The 16379-nt window shown below is 44.7% G+C and overlaps 1 protein-coding gene across 6 annotated transcripts in view; it reads right to left on the bottom strand.

Annotated features, from left to right (window-relative positions):
• The window catches only part of LOC120315768 (ankyrin repeat and fibronectin type-III domain-containing protein 1-like), a 258611-nt gene that overhangs the window by 220174 nt on the left and 22058 nt on the right, over positions 1-16379 (bottom strand). The window contains exon 1 of one of the 6 annotated variants that reach the window (XM_039360646.1): positions 3595-4218. The exons of 4 other annotated variants lie outside the window; for them this stretch is intronic. The gene's annotated coding sequence lies outside the window, so the exon portion shown is untranslated. Of the gene's footprint in view, positions 1-3594; positions 4219-16379 lie in introns of those variants that run through there. One more of the 6 variants, XM_039360649.1, reaches the window with a different exon arrangement.

Raw genomic sequence — 16379 nt, 5'->3', positions numbered from 1 at the left:
TCCATCCATCCATCCATCCATCCATCCCTTCTTGCCTTGCCTTCAGATGCTATGGAGAACAGAGGTTACAGACGTTGTTACGTTAACTGCGAGGACTGCACCATCGTAACTTTGGTCCCCAAAAGCAGGGGTCCCCCACCCCCGGCCCGTGGTCCAGTACCAGGCTGCGGCATGCCAGCAATCAAGCCGCACACACAAGCAAAGCCCCATCCATGAGATGCAGGCAGCACACAAAACCACGCACCCTCCGGTCTATTGAAAAACCTATCTCCACAGAGCGGTCCCCCTGGCACCCCAAAAGAATGCCTGTAAGTCAAGGACTGCCTGTATACAGTATTTCAGGTCATTCAAATGGCACTTCCATCTATTTTAAACTTGAAAGCGCCGATCGTGCCTGCCTCAAGAATGATTTTTTTTAAAAAAAGTTCATTAAGCAGGATCTTAATGACTTATATACTGCCCCATCGTGCTTTTCAGCGTATTGCCCCCAATAATCTTGGTCTTCATTTTATGGCCTTAGAAGGATGGAAGGCTGAATCAACCTCATCAGCATCGTCAGGATCCAAGTCCAGGCTGTGGGCAGAGCTAGCCTGCAATTCTGCATTCTAACAACTGCCCCACTAGGGCTCAGCGGGGTTAGGGATGGGGAGGGTTTGCGTATAGGATACAAAGCATTCTTCCCATCTTCACCTGAAAACAGAAACACCTCTAGCGTGTCTCTCCAAAGCCAGAACACTCCCGCCGTTTGGTTTTTGACAAATGCTTTCCGACAACACAGGGAGCTGAAGCCGAAACGCTCAAAGGACAACCTGCGTAATGCTTAAAAACCAACCTGAAACAAAGCTCATTCAATGCTGCAACAGGGCTGTGTCCCTGTCAAAACAAATAAATTTCCCAGGCACATGTGATAAAGGAAAACACTGAAACCTTTGCCTGTTGTCATCAGAAAGGAAATCAATATCTACTGAAGAAAATTATCTCTTTCTAGAAGTAAATCTGTGGGCTCCATGGGGAATTCTCTAAGGCTACCTTGCCTTTTCTTTCCTGGAGATGGGTTCTTCCAGTCTCTCTTCCCTTCTTCTGTCTTGTCAGGGAAGGAAGGAAGGAAGGAAGGAAGATTAGATTTAGATTAGATTAGATAACCTTTATTGTCATTTTTTTACTGTGGGCACAACGGCACACATTAAAAATGAAATTTAGTTGCTTCCTCTCACAGTGTACACATACATAACACACATTTAAAACGTACTATATACAACGTGAGTATAGAGCTTCACCCTTACATATAAGCAAAATATAAATATTAATCACTGTCCATCTTGAATACATAGCGGAAGGAAGGAAGGAAGGAAGGAAGGAAGGAAGGAAGGAAGGAAGGAAGGAAGGAAGGAAGGAAGGAAGGAAGGAAGGGAGGGAGGGAGGGAGGGAGGGAAAGGGAAGCAAAGCAAAGCAAAGCAAAGCAAAGCAAAGCAAAGCAAAGCAAAGAGGAAGGAAGGAATTCTTTATAACAAACAACATATGTACCTGTAAGATTACTAGCCAAGAAAGAACCGATTAATATATTTTTTTTTTCAAATGTGTTGGATGTTACAGAACAAAACACAGGAGAACCAACTTCCATGTATAACCACAACAAGGTTGCAACCTACAAATGCAATATTATCAGTTATCAAAGCCATCTCTTATAATACCTCTTAATTCTTCTGCAGTTCTGAAACCTGCGCAGGAACTTGTATTTTAACACAACAAACAGCATATTGCACTACTTATCCATGTTCTTGCTACCCTAGTACAGCAGTTTTTGCCATACATCCCTTTTTCTGACAAGGTTAAGCTGTTCGTGAGGATATATTCCCAGAGGTCTGGAGGCAGATTGACTTAGATTTTTTTAAGGAGCAGTTTTATAGGAACTCTAAGCCTCAAAATGGCTTGTTCCTTTTGTAAACATAGCCTGACAATAGCCAGAAATTTAGATGTATAAAGGTAAAGAAGAAGGAGGAGGAGGGGGGAGGAGGAGGAGGAGGAGGGAAGAAGAAGAAGAAGAAGAAGAAGAAGAAGAAGAAGAAGAAGAAGAAGAAGAAGAAGAAGAAGAAGAAGAAGAAGAAGAAGAAGAAGAAGAAGAAGAAGAAGAAGAAGAAGAAGAAGAAGAAGAGAAGAAGAAGAAGAAGAAGAGAGGGTGCTCTTATCTGATGTAAAGAAGGAGAAGGAGAAGGAGAAGGAGGAAGAAGAAGAAGAAGAAGAAGAAGAAAGAAGAAGAAGAAGAAGAAGAAGAAGAAGGAGAAGGAGAGGAGAAGCGAGAAGGAGAAAGGAGATAAGAGGAGGAGGATGAAGAAGAAGAAGAAGAGAAGAAGAAGAAGAAGAAGAAGAAGAAGAAGAAGAAGAAGAAGAAGAAGAAGAAGAAGAAGAAGAAGAAGAAGAAGAAGAAGAAGAAGAAGAAGAAGAAGAAGAAGAAGAAGAAGAAGAAGAAGAAGAAGAAGAAGAAGAAGAGGTGCTCTTATCTGATGTTCCTTCCCACAAGGCAGCTGGGGTTGGATGAACTGGGGGCAAAGTAACACATATTGCTTTCTCTCGTCCCCTTGATGGTTAGCTCCAGAGCAGTTGAGGGCTAGCTGGTGTTCACTTTATTCAATTGTGATAATTCGGCTGGCTGAGACATGGAGAAAATTAACTCTTGTACAGTCTCCATAGACATGCCAGTGGGTGGCCAAAAGAAAACTTTTGAGACTCTAGAACGCATGCAGAGAAGAGCCACAAAGGTGATTAGGGGGCTGGCGGCTAAAACATATGAAGAACAGTTGCAGGAATTGGGTATGTCTAGTTTAATGAAAAGAAGGACTAGGGGTGACATGATAGCAGTGTTCCAATATCTGAGGGGCTGCCACAAAGAAGAGGGGGACAACCTATTCTCCAAAGCATCTGAAGGCAAGACAAGAAGCAATGGATGGAAACTAATCAAGGAGAGAAGCAACCTAAAACTAAGGAGAAATTTCCTGACAGTGAGAACAATTAACCAGTGGAACAGCTTGCCTCCAGAGGTTGTGGGTGCTCCATCACTGGAGGTTTGTAAGAAGAGATTGGACAGCCATTTGTCTGAAATGGTGTTGGGTTTCCTGCCTGAGCAGGGGGCTGGACTAGAAGACCTCCAAGTTCCCTTCCAACTTATCATTATTATTATTATAATTGAAAGTAGGGAATCTGCATTTAACCCAACCCAAAAGCCGAGGATCCTAAGGCTTTCCTGATCCACCTTGATTGATTCCTATCACCAGTTTCCAGCAGCAAAACACCCCAGAAAGTTTAAAGTTGGAATTAGGACCTGCTGCCCCAATGCAAACCAAGATTCAAGAACCCAAAAATAAATCCTTGTTAATGAACCTGGCTTTTAGAGTTTCATTGGACTAAGCAAAAAATGGGCTTCTTTTGACCTGCTCTAAGAGGAAACAAATGGGTGTTGAGCAGCTTGTTCACAGGATGTCCAAAATCCTGGGTCAACTTTCATCGCAAAGACTGGAGAACAGCTTCTTAAAAAGCTTAACAAATCTATTACAGCCGAAGACGCCTCCAGGCATGTCCTCAGATTGCAGGCTTACATACCTTCCTGAATACCTGTAATTTTTCTTCCTCTGCACTCAAATTTATATTATCTAGGATTGTGGAACGGAAGGAAACACACGCCAGGCTCATCCATCAAAGCCACTGGAAAAACCCCAGCCTCTTTTCTTGAAAGGACATCATAACCCAGAAGTGGGTCGACGCAGCCCTGTAAAACGGCAAAAAGGCCACAGTGAACTAACTTTACATCATTTTATGCCTTGACTTGTTTTCTTCTTTGTTCCTTTTTTTTTGTGTTTGTGTGCTGTGTCATTCTTTTTTGTCTTTGGTCCCTGAAGGGGAAGAGCCTCTCCAGTTATTAATTCTTCTAAATCACCCTGGACTATTTTTGGAGAAAGAGCAGGGAAATATCCTTTTTTAAAAAATGCACTCGTCCATGGAAGACAAACAAAAAGAAAAAGAGACAGGTGTGAGTGTGGATGTGTTAAGGCACCTCTACCGATCTTGGAAATCACTTAATAAATTAGATTTTCATTCATTAAGGGATTTTCTTTTCCCAGTTTTCTTTTTAATCAACTTAATTCAACAGTAGCATCTTCGACATTTAAGGAACCTGAAATCAGGTCCTTTATCTGATTCAGAAAAGAAATGTATTTAAATCCAGGTTCAAAGGGAGAAATAAGTTTTGGTTAAAAAAAAAAAAGCAGATTCTTTTACGAGACTGTTCTGCAAGACAAACTGAATTTCAATGTACACGATGAGTTTTGCTCTCGAGCAAAGAAGAAGCATCAAAAAGACCACAGGTAGTCCCCCAAACGTATAACCACAATTGAGCCCAAAATTTATGTTGTTAAGTGAGACATTTGTTAAGTGAATTTTGCCCCATTTTATGACCTTTCTTGCCACAGTCGTTAAGCGAATCATTGCAGTTGATAAGTTAAGACCCCGATTGTTAAGTGAATCTGGGTTCCCCCATTGACTTTGCTTGTCAGAAGGTCGTAAAAGGGGATCCCATGATCCCGGGACACTGAAATCGTCATAAATATGAATCAGTTGCCAAGCATCTAAACTTTGATCCACATGACCGTGGGGATGCTGCGATGGTGTGACAAATGGTCATAAGTCACTTTTTTCAGTGAGGTTGTAACTTTGAAAGGTCACTAAATGAACTGTCGTAAGTCGAGGACCACCTCCAGATCTCTTTCTGTTCTTTGGCAGAGCTGGAGAAAGAGGGTGGGGTGGGAAACGGGCAGCAACTCTTTGAGAGGCGCAGGAACAGAGAAAGTCAGGTAAATCCTAATTCGCCGTTTCACCATTTTACAGCCTGCTGTCTTTGTAAATTTATCTCGAGCAAAGTGCTAACATCGTTAACAGCTACACTGCTGCTTCAAGCATGAAAAATGAATGGAGCCTTTCGACCAAATCAGTCACTCCCTTGTCCACCGAAATATGAAAGAGTAAGAAGAGAAAAAGCATAAAAATCATAAATCTTCACCTGGGGCACCTCTAGTGCAGCAACCGTTGCCAGGAGCTGACAAGATCAAAATAGCAAAACAGATCAAAGCAATGGAGATTTATGGGGATATAAAGAGACGGTCTAAGCACAGTGGCTGGGATTCGCAGGTGAAGCAGCGAGCCTCACTTTAATTAGCTCGATTTGAGACAGCCTGCTACTGTGTGAACGCAACATATATTATGTTCAGTCAACAAACAGGATTAAACAAGGATTTGGGGGCAATAGATGCACCGGGTCTATTCCCCCCCCCCATCTTTTCTCTCACACTAAGCTGCAAACTGTTCATCTGATAGAAATTTCCTTCTTCAAAGGAAGAAAAATGAGAGTTCATTTTTCAAAAATAAAATAAAAAATAAAAACGTGGCTTTCGGGCAGATTCAAAGGTGCTTTTCCAAAAGGTAAAACTGGACTTCCTTGGATTTTTTTTTTTTCTCCTTGAAAATGTTTCCATTCTCATCCAAAAAGCTTCTTCGGGTCTGAGAAGGTTTCCCCCACACACACACACCCAAGGGGGAAAACTTAACTCCTATTTTGGCATCATTGTGCTTAGGCATGGATACCTCCAGGAGACACAGCAATGCCCCCAAACAGATTGTGGGAAACAAACATTTGTCCTTTTTACAAGAAAGTATCCTTCGGAACATTTCGTGGGCAAGCTTCTCGCTAAAACAGCAGACTGATTTCAATCAAGCTTTTAATATTTCCAAATCAAAGCCGGAGCAATGGCTTCCTAGCACTACTCAAACATTGGATTCACAGCTCAGTAATTCTGCTAATGATTGCCAGTTAAAGATAGGCACCGTTGGGCTACTGTGGAGCCATTTTATTTGAGGACCAGCGTTGTGACCTCTCAGAGAAACACAAACATTAAAAGATGAAAACGGTGTTCACAAATGCTGCAGGAACTGCAGCCATAACCACAGGAAGGACCAAATAGTTGTTATTATTATTATTAGAAAGCAGCGCTATTCTCAAGCCAACACATCTCATGAGGTTGTTCTGCGGCCGTGTGTTAAATAATCCTCTCGGTGTCTATTCAGATGCAAGCCAGATGGTGCTGGATGGGACTCACACACATTTCAAGAATAGCAATTGCCAAAGAGAAATTGCAGTGCTGGGCCAAGTCATCTATTTATTTTTATCTATTTATTTTTATACCAATTAATTTTTTTGTTCTTATAAAAGATTCAAGGTGGCAAAGATATCCAATAGTCCCTCCACCTCCTATTTTCCCTACAACAGCCCTGTGAGGTGGGTTGGGCAGAGAAAGGAGGACTGGCCCAAGGACACCAGCCATCTTTCATGCCTAAGGCGGGACTAGAACTCACCATTTCCTGGTGATTGGCCCAAAGTCATCCAGTTGTCTTTCATGCCTAAGGCGGGACTAGAACTCGCCATTTCCTGGTGATTGGCCCAAAGTCATCCAGTTGGCTTTCATGCCTAAAGCGGGACTAGAATTCACCATTTCCTAGTGATTGGCCCAAAATCACCTAGCTGGCTTTCATGGCTAAGGTGGGACTAGGATTCCCAATCTCCTGGATTCTAGTTAATTAACCACTAAACTGAACAGATTGATGGAAACTAACGGATGGAAACTAACCAAGGAGAGAAGCAACCTAGAACTAAGGAGAAACTTCCTGACAGATTGAACAATTAACCAGTGGAACAACCTGCCTCCAGAAGCGGTGAATGCTCCAACACTGGAAGTTTTTAAGAAGAGACTGGACAGCCATTTTTCTGAAATGGTATAGGGTTTCCTGCATGAGCAGGGGGTTGGACCAGATGACCACCAAGGTCCCTTCCAACTTTTATTATTATTACTATTATTATTTAGTTTGTTCAATTCCAGCATTTTGAAGTGGACAGCTAAGAACCCTGTATCACTCCCCCCTCCCCCAGCAAAAGAACCCCTGAGTTGACAGGAATGAATCAGAAGTAAATATTTCATTTGGTCCAGCCATGTGGCAGATCCTACAAAAAACATATTTTTAGGCCTGACCAGTCTAGAATGTACAACTCGCTGGATTAATGGTGTTTTTATAGCTCAGGCTGCTGTTTATCAGCAGCAGCAGATGCAATGATGCTCTTTGTCTTGGGATCAATGCATCTCGGTTGCACTGCTTGATTTTATTTATTTGTCTCCCAGACAATTTCCAAAGAGGTTGGTCAATTCATAGGCTAGCTATCTTTGGTAGTTTCTGCCCACCAGGAACAATCTGACAGTCAGACCATTTCAGGTCCCACCAGTTAAACAGGTCATCTGAGGTAACCCAGAAAGTGAGATGTTTTTGCCACAATTCCTACTTGGAAGACATATATAAAGGTAAAGGTAAAGGTTTCTCCTCTCCGGTCATATCTGACTCAAGGGGACAACGCTCAGCCAGCATGACTATATGCCAAACACTACTACCTTCCCACTGGAGTGCTACCTATTTATCTACACTCATCTGCAGGCTTTCAAACTGCTAGGTTGGCAGGAGCTGAGGCAAGGAGCGGGAGCTCACCCCATCACATGGCGCTCGGGTCTTGAACCCAGGCTGTCAGCTTTCCAGCTGACAAGCTCCGTGTCTTTATCCACTGAGCCATTGTGGGCCCCTCAGAAGGCTCCATATCTTTATCCATTGCCATTGTGGCCCCCTCAAAAGGCTCCGTATCCTTATCCACTGAGCCATTGTGGCCCCCTCAGACGGCTCCATGTCTTTATCCACTGAGCCATTGTGGCCCCCTCAGAAGGCTCCGTGTCCTTATCCACTAAGCCACTGTGTCCCCCTCAGAAGGCATATATGGGATCCCCCTAACCATCTTGCTCAGACTAAAGAAGCTGCTTGGATAAGCAGCAAAACGTTTTGAACTGACAAGAAAAGAAGACCAGTTGCCATGACACACAGCTTCTAGATCATTCTACCTGCATGGTTGAGAACCTTCACTGGCACATCTGGGGACATGAACATGGCTTGTTTGCCTCCTCTGCATGCCACAGCCTTGCTGCAGAACACCTGCTACAGGTCCTCTTCTCGGCCAGTTCTGCATATTTCAGCCGGTGTGTCTGAGGCTGATAAAGTTGCCTGGGAGATGTTATTTATAAGGCTGCTAATGGAAGTCATCTTTAAGCACGGGGCATCGTTTTCAGATCATTAGCTCCAAGAGTAATTTGAATGCACCCGCACTACAGTATCAATAACAACACCCAGCAAAGCCCAGCAAAGAGAGATGGAATTGCTGCCATTCCTTTGACATTCGTAACTGCAGAAACAGAGAGAATGAAGCCAGTTTCAAACACTGTCATTTTCACAATGGCACTTAGCCTTTGAAGGCAGATATAGAGTATGGCATTAAAAAGAGGGGGGGGAGTAAAAGATTCTGCAGTTCGTTCAGCTCCAATATCAGCTCTGCTTCCTCCCGATTTTGCAGCTGAACTGCAGAACCTTTGCATCGATGAATGAAATTGCGGTTTGCACAGTCTGTTATCGCTCCCTACCACTTTGAGCAAATTGCCCACCTCAGGGTTTAACCTCCTATGTGTATTCTATAAGAACCGAATTAATTTATTCTGCAGCAACTAAATAAAGTCAGTGGATAAGAAGAGGTCAAAGCAGTTTGGTGTGGAGTTCAGGAGGAGCGGAAGGGGGAGGGGGGGAGGAGGAGGAGGAGGAGGAGGAGGAGGAGGAGGAGGAGGAGGAGGAAAAGAAGGAGGGGGAGAAGGAGGAGAAGAAGGAAAAGAAGGAGAAGAAGAAGAAGGAGAAGGAGAAGGAGAAGGAGAAGGAGGAGGAGAAGGAAAAGGAGGAGGAGAAGGAAAAGGAGAAGGAGAAGAGGAGGAGGAGGAGGAAAAGAAGGAGAAGGAGAGAGTAAACAGAGCTCTGGAGGAGAATATTTGTAGCTCAGGGAATGAGCTGTGGGGTCCTTGATGCCCTCTGAGATTGGTTGTTTTCTTGCAAATGTTTCATTACCCAACTAGGTAACATCAGTGTTAGATGGGTTTTACTTCCTGTTTATAAGCTTCCTGTCAGGACAAGCCACTTGTATATAAAAAGAGAAGAAACCCCACTCCTTTCTAACATGGATGATGTTACCTAGTTTGGTAATGAAAGGTCTGCCAGAAAGCCACCAAACTTAAGAGAGCATCAAGGATAATTCCTCCTCCTCCTCTTCTTCCCTGCAAACCCCACTCCCTTCTAACACCAATGACGTTGCCTAGTTTGGTAATGAAATGTCTGCAATAAAACAGCCAAGCTCTGAGAGCAACAAGGACTTCTCAGAGCTCTTGGTTTTGAGGGACTTTGAGTTCAGCTTGAGGGGTGGAAAGAATAACAAAATAAAAGAATAACCAGAATTGGAAGGGACCCTGGAGATCTTCTAATTCAGCCCCTTGCTCACACAGGAAACCCTAGACCAGTGATGGCGAACCTTTTAGAGACCGAGTGCCCCAAAACTGGCCCCGCCCCCATTCTATCCCCCTGCTCCGCCCCCACCCCATCCCCTGCCCCGCCTGCCCACAGGGCCACTCACCGCCTCCAGGGCCCGCTGCAGATCGCCCAGGCAGCCCAGCAGCACCATGGTGGCCACGCCCTCTGCCCGCACCCCGCAGCATCAACTGTGCACGATGGGGTGTGAGGGCAGAGTCTTATCTATGTTGCCTGGCTGCCATGTTCTTGGCTGCGCTGTTTCGCGTGGGCCACGCTTGGGGGCAACTCTCCTCCAGGGGGGGGCTGCTGGTGAGGAGGGGGTTGCGGAGGAGGCAAGGCTTGGGCAACGGCATGTGTGCCCACAGAGAGGGCTCTGAGTGCCACCTCTGGCACTTGTGCCATAGGTTCGCCACCACTGCCCTAGACCATTTCAGACAAGTGGTTGCCCAATCTCTTCTTAAAAACTCTGAGTAGCTGCTGATTTCAAAGGGTATGTCCCTAAGAGTTGCTGATGATTGCTGTGGGCAACTATCTGACTACGTCTTACTGAGCAACATAGCTTGTGGAAGGAATATAAGGTAGCCGGTTTCCAGGGAGCGAGTTCATTGAGAAAGCTTGAACAGAGGGAGTAGCAAATGTTGAACAACAGCAAGTTCAGGCTTATATTGGTGCTTGGGGCAGGATGGTGGGCAAGAGCCTTGAAGCAAGTAGTCAAACCTTAGTTCAGAGGTAGTCAACCTGGGCTCTTTTATGACTCGTGGACTTCAACTCCCAGAATTCCTGAGCCAGCCATGCTGAGGAGAAATGGAGAGGTTTCCAAGCTGAGCCATGCTGGCTCAGGAATTCCGGAGTTGAAGTCTACGAGTCATAAAAGAGCCAAGGTTGCCTACCCATGCCTTAGTTCATAAGAGATTTATTAGACTAAACAAAGGACGTGTTGCAACTGAAGCTGACAGCAAAAGCTACTCTCTGGAAAAACAGCTCAAACAAAGAATCAAACAAAGCAAGGATGACTGATAGGAAGAAAAGGCACAGAGTACACTTCAGAATATTAGGATCTTAGGTAGTTCTAATCCTTAGAGGGAAGAAAAAGAGAATATTTGACTACGGCAGTGAAAAGCCGAGGGACTTCAGCCATGCTTTGCAAGAAGACAAAACAAAGACACATTGTAAATGGCAACTCGCTACCGCGAGGAAAGGAAACAAAGGTGTGTCAATCCGACTAATCTCTTTGCAAAGAACACAATCAGCCAGAAACAAGAATGAGGGATATCACAGAATTCAAGTCATATCAGGCCAATTAATCCCTTCCGACTAAGGTATGTTTGTCCATTTGTATAACAATTTATTTCTTACCTCTATGGATGGTTTGTGTCTTCCTCAGTTTCAGGAAGCACTACTAGTTCTGCCAATGGTGCCACCAGGGACATGGCTGAAGAAGCTTCAGGACCATGGACAGAAGCAAATCCCTCCATGCCAAGAGACCGGAAACTTTCATTTGAACCTTTACAGACAACAGTATGAAAAAGCCTACTAGAGCAAAAGGGTCCAAATTTGGCAACTTTTTAGACTTGTGGACTTCAACTCCCAGAATTCCCCAGCCAGGCTGGGGAGAAACACTGCTCCACATACTGTGACATTCTCATTATCAAAATAATTGAGTGTGACTTAGGTTTATGGCACAATTCAGTGGATCCATAGCCGGCTCAGAAGTCATGTTTTCCAAAGATTATTCAACAGGCCATCATGAAGCTAGAAGGCGAAGCGAGGCGCTACAGGGTTCAATCTTGGATCTGGTATTCTTTTATATATTTGTTAATGAGGCAGGAAAAGAGATAGAGCAGCGGTTCTCAACCTATGGGTCGTGACCCCATTTGGGGTCGATCGACCATTTCATGGGGGTCGCCAAGCAAGGCTGTCCGCCATTTTTTTTCCCTTTTCTGGCGGGTGCCTTACCTCCCTTGGGCTGGGCCAGCTGGTGGCCCAGCCGGTGGTCAGCCTGCTCCGTCTCTGCCGCTTGCCAGCTACGCCTCGGTCGGTGCAGGGGGAAGCACCACGCATGCGCGGCGCTCCCGGGCAGGGAAAGTCCTTGACTTACAACCGATTGGGTAGTCCTCAACTTACGACCTTTTAGTCTTCGACTTACAACTGGTTTAGTCCTTGACTTACGACCGGTTGGGGGTCGCGGCATTAAAAAGGTTGAGAACCACTGAGACAGAGGGAATACTTACTGGGTTGACAAATGACACAAATTAGGTCTTACATCTGCAAACAGAAACAGCCATTTTAAGAGGAAACAGAATCTGTGGGGGCTGCATTCCCAATCTCTGGTTTAGCGTGATCTGTGAATTGCAGTTTACTTAATGCATTATGATCGTACAAGCCATGGCTTAGCATTAGCTGTGAACCAAAGTGCCACACAAAGAAACTACACAATGCTTCAGTTTTTTGACCACTCAGTGTACAATATCATCTTCATAAATATCTGTATTATTACTTAGCCGGGTAATGAAATGTTTGCAGGCAAACTACCAAGCTCAGAGAGCCCCAAGGATCCTACATTTCTAACCCAAGCTACAAATATTCTCTTCTGTTGGTCCCACATATGGATGTCACTCTTCAGAAAGCATGGAAACTGGGGAAAATTTGCATGCAGACAAAACTAGGACTGATGATGTTATCTAGTTTGGTAATGTAAGGTTTGCAGGGGGGAAAAAACCAACTTCTGAGAGCACTAAGGACCCCACTGCTCACCTTTGAGCTACAGAAATTCTCCTCCGTTGGAATCAGACAATCAAGCACCAAATAGTAGTCTAATCAAGAAACCACCAAGGAGAACACAACACTCCTATCAAGTCTGACAGGACAAACTACTGTATTGTGGGAAGTCAGCCCCCAAGAGAAGGAAATATTAAAAAGGCAGGAAAATATATTTCCTCAAAGGATCTTAAAGAGGCAGAAAGGCATGCCCAGTTTTTCTTGATAGCCCCAGGTCTCCCTTCCCCAAGCAGAAACCAGCTCTATAGAAATGCAGACCAGTCAGGAAAGTGGAAGCTAGAAGATACCTAAAATGTACATACCTCACCCAAAGTCTCAGACAGGACATAATAGGATTAATTCACAGATGCCAAAGAGACACAAGTCAAAATACATGGCACAGGAAATACAAAGCCTCAAAACAAGAACAGGAAACAACTCCAAACAAAAGGCTCCAGAGGGTATAAAAACCCACTCCCTACATGTGCTCAGCCCTTTTTTTCTCTCTTTTCTGCCAGAGCCATCTTTCTGTCTGGCTCTCCTCTTCAATAAACTGCATCTTTCTTTCTAAAGCAGTCGCCATGTTTATTCCCAGCTTGGACTGAACCACGATGAAGACTTTTCTTTCAACAGTATATAAACAGGGAGAAAATCTCACACTCACCAACACTGATGACGCTACTTAGTTGGGTAATGAAATGTCTGCAAGCAAACAACTAAGTTCAGAGAGCACCAAGGACTCCACAGTTCAACCCTGAGCTACACAGATTCTCACCTATTGGATACGTATCTGTATCCACAGCTGCTGCTTTCAAGGTGAGGACGCTTCTCACTCATCACAGTAATAAATACTTGAAGTTATTTTCTACTGTCCAGAAAGATTGATCTTTTCCCAATACATACAGACCAAAACAACATGCTGTGGCAATTTATTGCCTCGCTAAAACATATATAGAGGCAGTAGATACGCCATGACTCCTTGCCAAAAACTTGTGTTTTCAGCTGAAGTGCGGAAGGAACCTTTATACTAACTTCCATCATGCTTTCATTAAATCAGAGCCCCTTAGGCAAAGGATTCCAAAGAAAAATAGCATCAAGCATCTCTTTGTCTGTAAATGTGCCAGCAAGCTAAGCATAAGTCTCCAAAGAAGAGCAAAGGGATATTCTGGCTTCAGAGAGGCAATTTCCTTTCACAGCATGTGGCTTTGTTCTCTGCCCTTGTTTTCTTTAAAATACAAGCTATTTATTCTGGCTGCGGGGCCAGGAAGTTGGAACGTCATTTCTTTCCAGGTCTGCCTGTAACTTGGATGCATTTTCTGAAGCAGGGCTGTCCGAACCTGGCCACTTTTAAGACATGTGGACTTCAAGTCCCAGAATTCTCCAGCCAGGAATTCTGGGAGTTGAAATCCACAGGTCGTAAAGTTGTCAAGTAAGGAACACCCTTGTTCTAAAGCAGCGGTTCTCAACCTATGGGTCGCGACCCCATTTGGGGTCGATCGACCACTTTTCGGGGGTCGCCAAAGGCGGCGATCCGCCATTTTGTCCTCTCCGGGGGCGGCGCGCGCATGCGCACCACGCATGGGGGCGGCGGCGTGCCTCCTGGGGGGCGCTGCGCATGCGCAACACGCATGGGGGCACCGCCGCGCATGCACGACATGCATGGGGGGCGCCCCGCGCATGCGCGCCATGCACGGGGGGCCACCCCCATGCGCGCCGCGCATGCGCATAGCGTTTGTGTGACGGGGGTCGCCGTCACACAAACGTTGAGAAACGCTGTTCTAAAGCATTACTTGATCAAAGGAGCCCTGGAGGCACAGTGGTCAGAACGCGGTATTGCAGGCAAACTCTGCCCCATAACCTGGAGTTTGACCTAGCTCAAGGTTGACTCAGCCTTCCATCCTTCTGAGGTCGGTAAATGAGGACCCAGATTGTTGGGGCCCATAGGCTGTCTTTGTAAACCACTCAGAGAGGGCTGTAAAGCATTATGGGGTGATATATAAGTCTAAGTGCTGTTGCTGTTGCTAAATGGTCTTATCACACACAGCATCCTTCCTCCGCAGCTCCTAGTACAAGCAACTGGGGAGAGCTACAACAGGGTCTCTTCAGTTTATTCCAGGCAAGCCTTTTATGGTCTTAATTTTCCAAGACAGGGCGGAGAGAAACCCCCCATGAAGATCATTTACAAGACAGAAAAACGAAGGGTATGACTATAGCTAGTCCTTGTCTTGCAGCCACAAGACCAGAATTTCCGTGGCTAAGCAAGGTGATTGTTAAGTGAGCCCTGCCTGGTTCTGCAATCTTTTTTTGGCAACAAATCACTGCAGTTGTTAAGTGAATCTTGTGACCATTAAGCAAATCTGGCTTCCCTCATTGACTGCTTGTCGGAAGTCATCTGGGAAGGTTGCAAAGGGCGATCATGTGACCCTGGGATGCTGCAACCATCGTAAGCACATGCCAGTTGCCAGTTGAATATTGATCACATGACCACAGGGGCCCTGCGACTGTTGTAAATGCGAGGATAGTCAGTGCCACTGTAACTTCGAACAGTAGCTAAACAAGTAGCTGTAAGTCAAGGACTATCTGTAGATTTCCAACCAAGTATTGCACATCACAGTCTGTGTAAATTTAATAACATAGTATAAATTCTGGGAGTTGAAGTCCATGAGTCATAAAAGAACCAAGGTTGTCTACCCCTGGTATAGGTGGCACCTTGCTCAATAGTAGCAACTGTGAGAGGGATCTTGAAGTCCTAGTGGACCATCACTTAAATATGAGCCAGCAGCGTGCTGCAGCTGCCAAAAAAGCCAACACAGTGCTAGGCTGCATTAACAGAGGGATAGAATCAAGATCACGTGAAGAGTTAATACTACTTTACAATGCCTTGGTAAGGCGACACTTGGAATACTTTGGTCACCACGATGTAAAAAAGAGTACAGAGAAGAGCAACAAAGATGATTAGGGGACTGGAGGCTAAAACATATAAGGAACGGTTGCTGGAATTGGGTATGTCTAGTTTAATTGAGAGAAGGACAAGGGGGGACACGATAGCAGTGTTTCAATATCTCAGGGGCTGCCCCAAAGAAGAGGCAGTCAAGCTATTCTCCAAAGCGACTGAAGGCAGGACAAGAAGCAACGGATGGAAACTAATCAAGGAGAGAAGCAACCTGGAACTAAGGAAAACTTCCTGACAGTTAGAACAATTAACCAGTGGAACAACCTGCCTCCAGAAGCGGTGAATGCTCCAACATTGGAAGTTTTAAAGAAGAGTCTGGACAGCCATTTGTCCAAAATGGTACAAGGTTTCCTGCCTAAGCAGGGGGTTGGACTAGAAGACCTCCAAGGTCCCTTCCAACTTTATTATTATTATTATTAAGTACTGGTGAGGAGAGTTGTTAGTGTCCAAAATTCACACTTGCTGCAGCTGGGTTTTTTTTATTCAGGACATTAATTTGCATGTAGTTATCAGAGTGATCTTATCATTCTTTTAATGACCCACTTGTAGCAAGGACACTCCTTGTTCTTCCAGGCCTGCCCAAACATGTGTGCATTTAACACAGCCTGTTGGAGGGTTTTCTTGAATACTGTACTGATAGATGGAAAATGGATTTTCTCCGAAAGCTTATCACCTCTTGAAGCTTCATAGCATAAAGAAAGTACCTTTTATCTCCATTATGGCGTTTTTAAACAAGATGACTAATCCTACATCTCTGGTTAGTTTCTGTTCCTGAGGAATGAATAAAGTGGACTTGCTGAGTCATCTACATCTCTGACTCAGCTGTTTGAAATATGAATTCCTAACGCTCCCATTATTGGGCACATTTTGGAGCACCTAAACTTTGCGGTGACCCACTTTGGGGTCGTGGTTAAGGCATCAGGCTGGAAACCAAAAGACCCTGAGTTCCAGTCCTGCCTTGGGCACAAAGCCAACTTGGTGTGCTTGGGCCAATTATTTTCTCTCAGCCCTATCCATTCCTAGCTGGAAATCAGAAAATGGCATCTACTAAGTTAGGCACTTTTAAAAAAATTTCTTACAGAATTGAAATTTAATGTCAGGCTTGAAAGACCAGGTCCACATGTGTAGTTCCAATTAAACTGACTTATGGCTACTCGTGCCATAACTAAGTGTTAGCACCAGCTAGGAGTTAGATAAG

Source organism: Crotalus tigris, unplaced genomic scaffold (assembly GCF_016545835.1).
Source record: "Crotalus tigris isolate CLP2741 ecotype Arizona unplaced genomic scaffold, ASM1654583v1 scf7180000019173.45859301935:6455823, whole genome shotgun sequence".
In the NCBI taxonomy this organism is placed as follows: domain Eukaryota; kingdom Metazoa; phylum Chordata; class Lepidosauria; order Squamata; family Viperidae; genus Crotalus; species Crotalus tigris.
The sequence above is the reverse complement of the archived record's forward strand: the minus strand, read 5'-3'. Positions and strand labels throughout refer to the sequence as shown.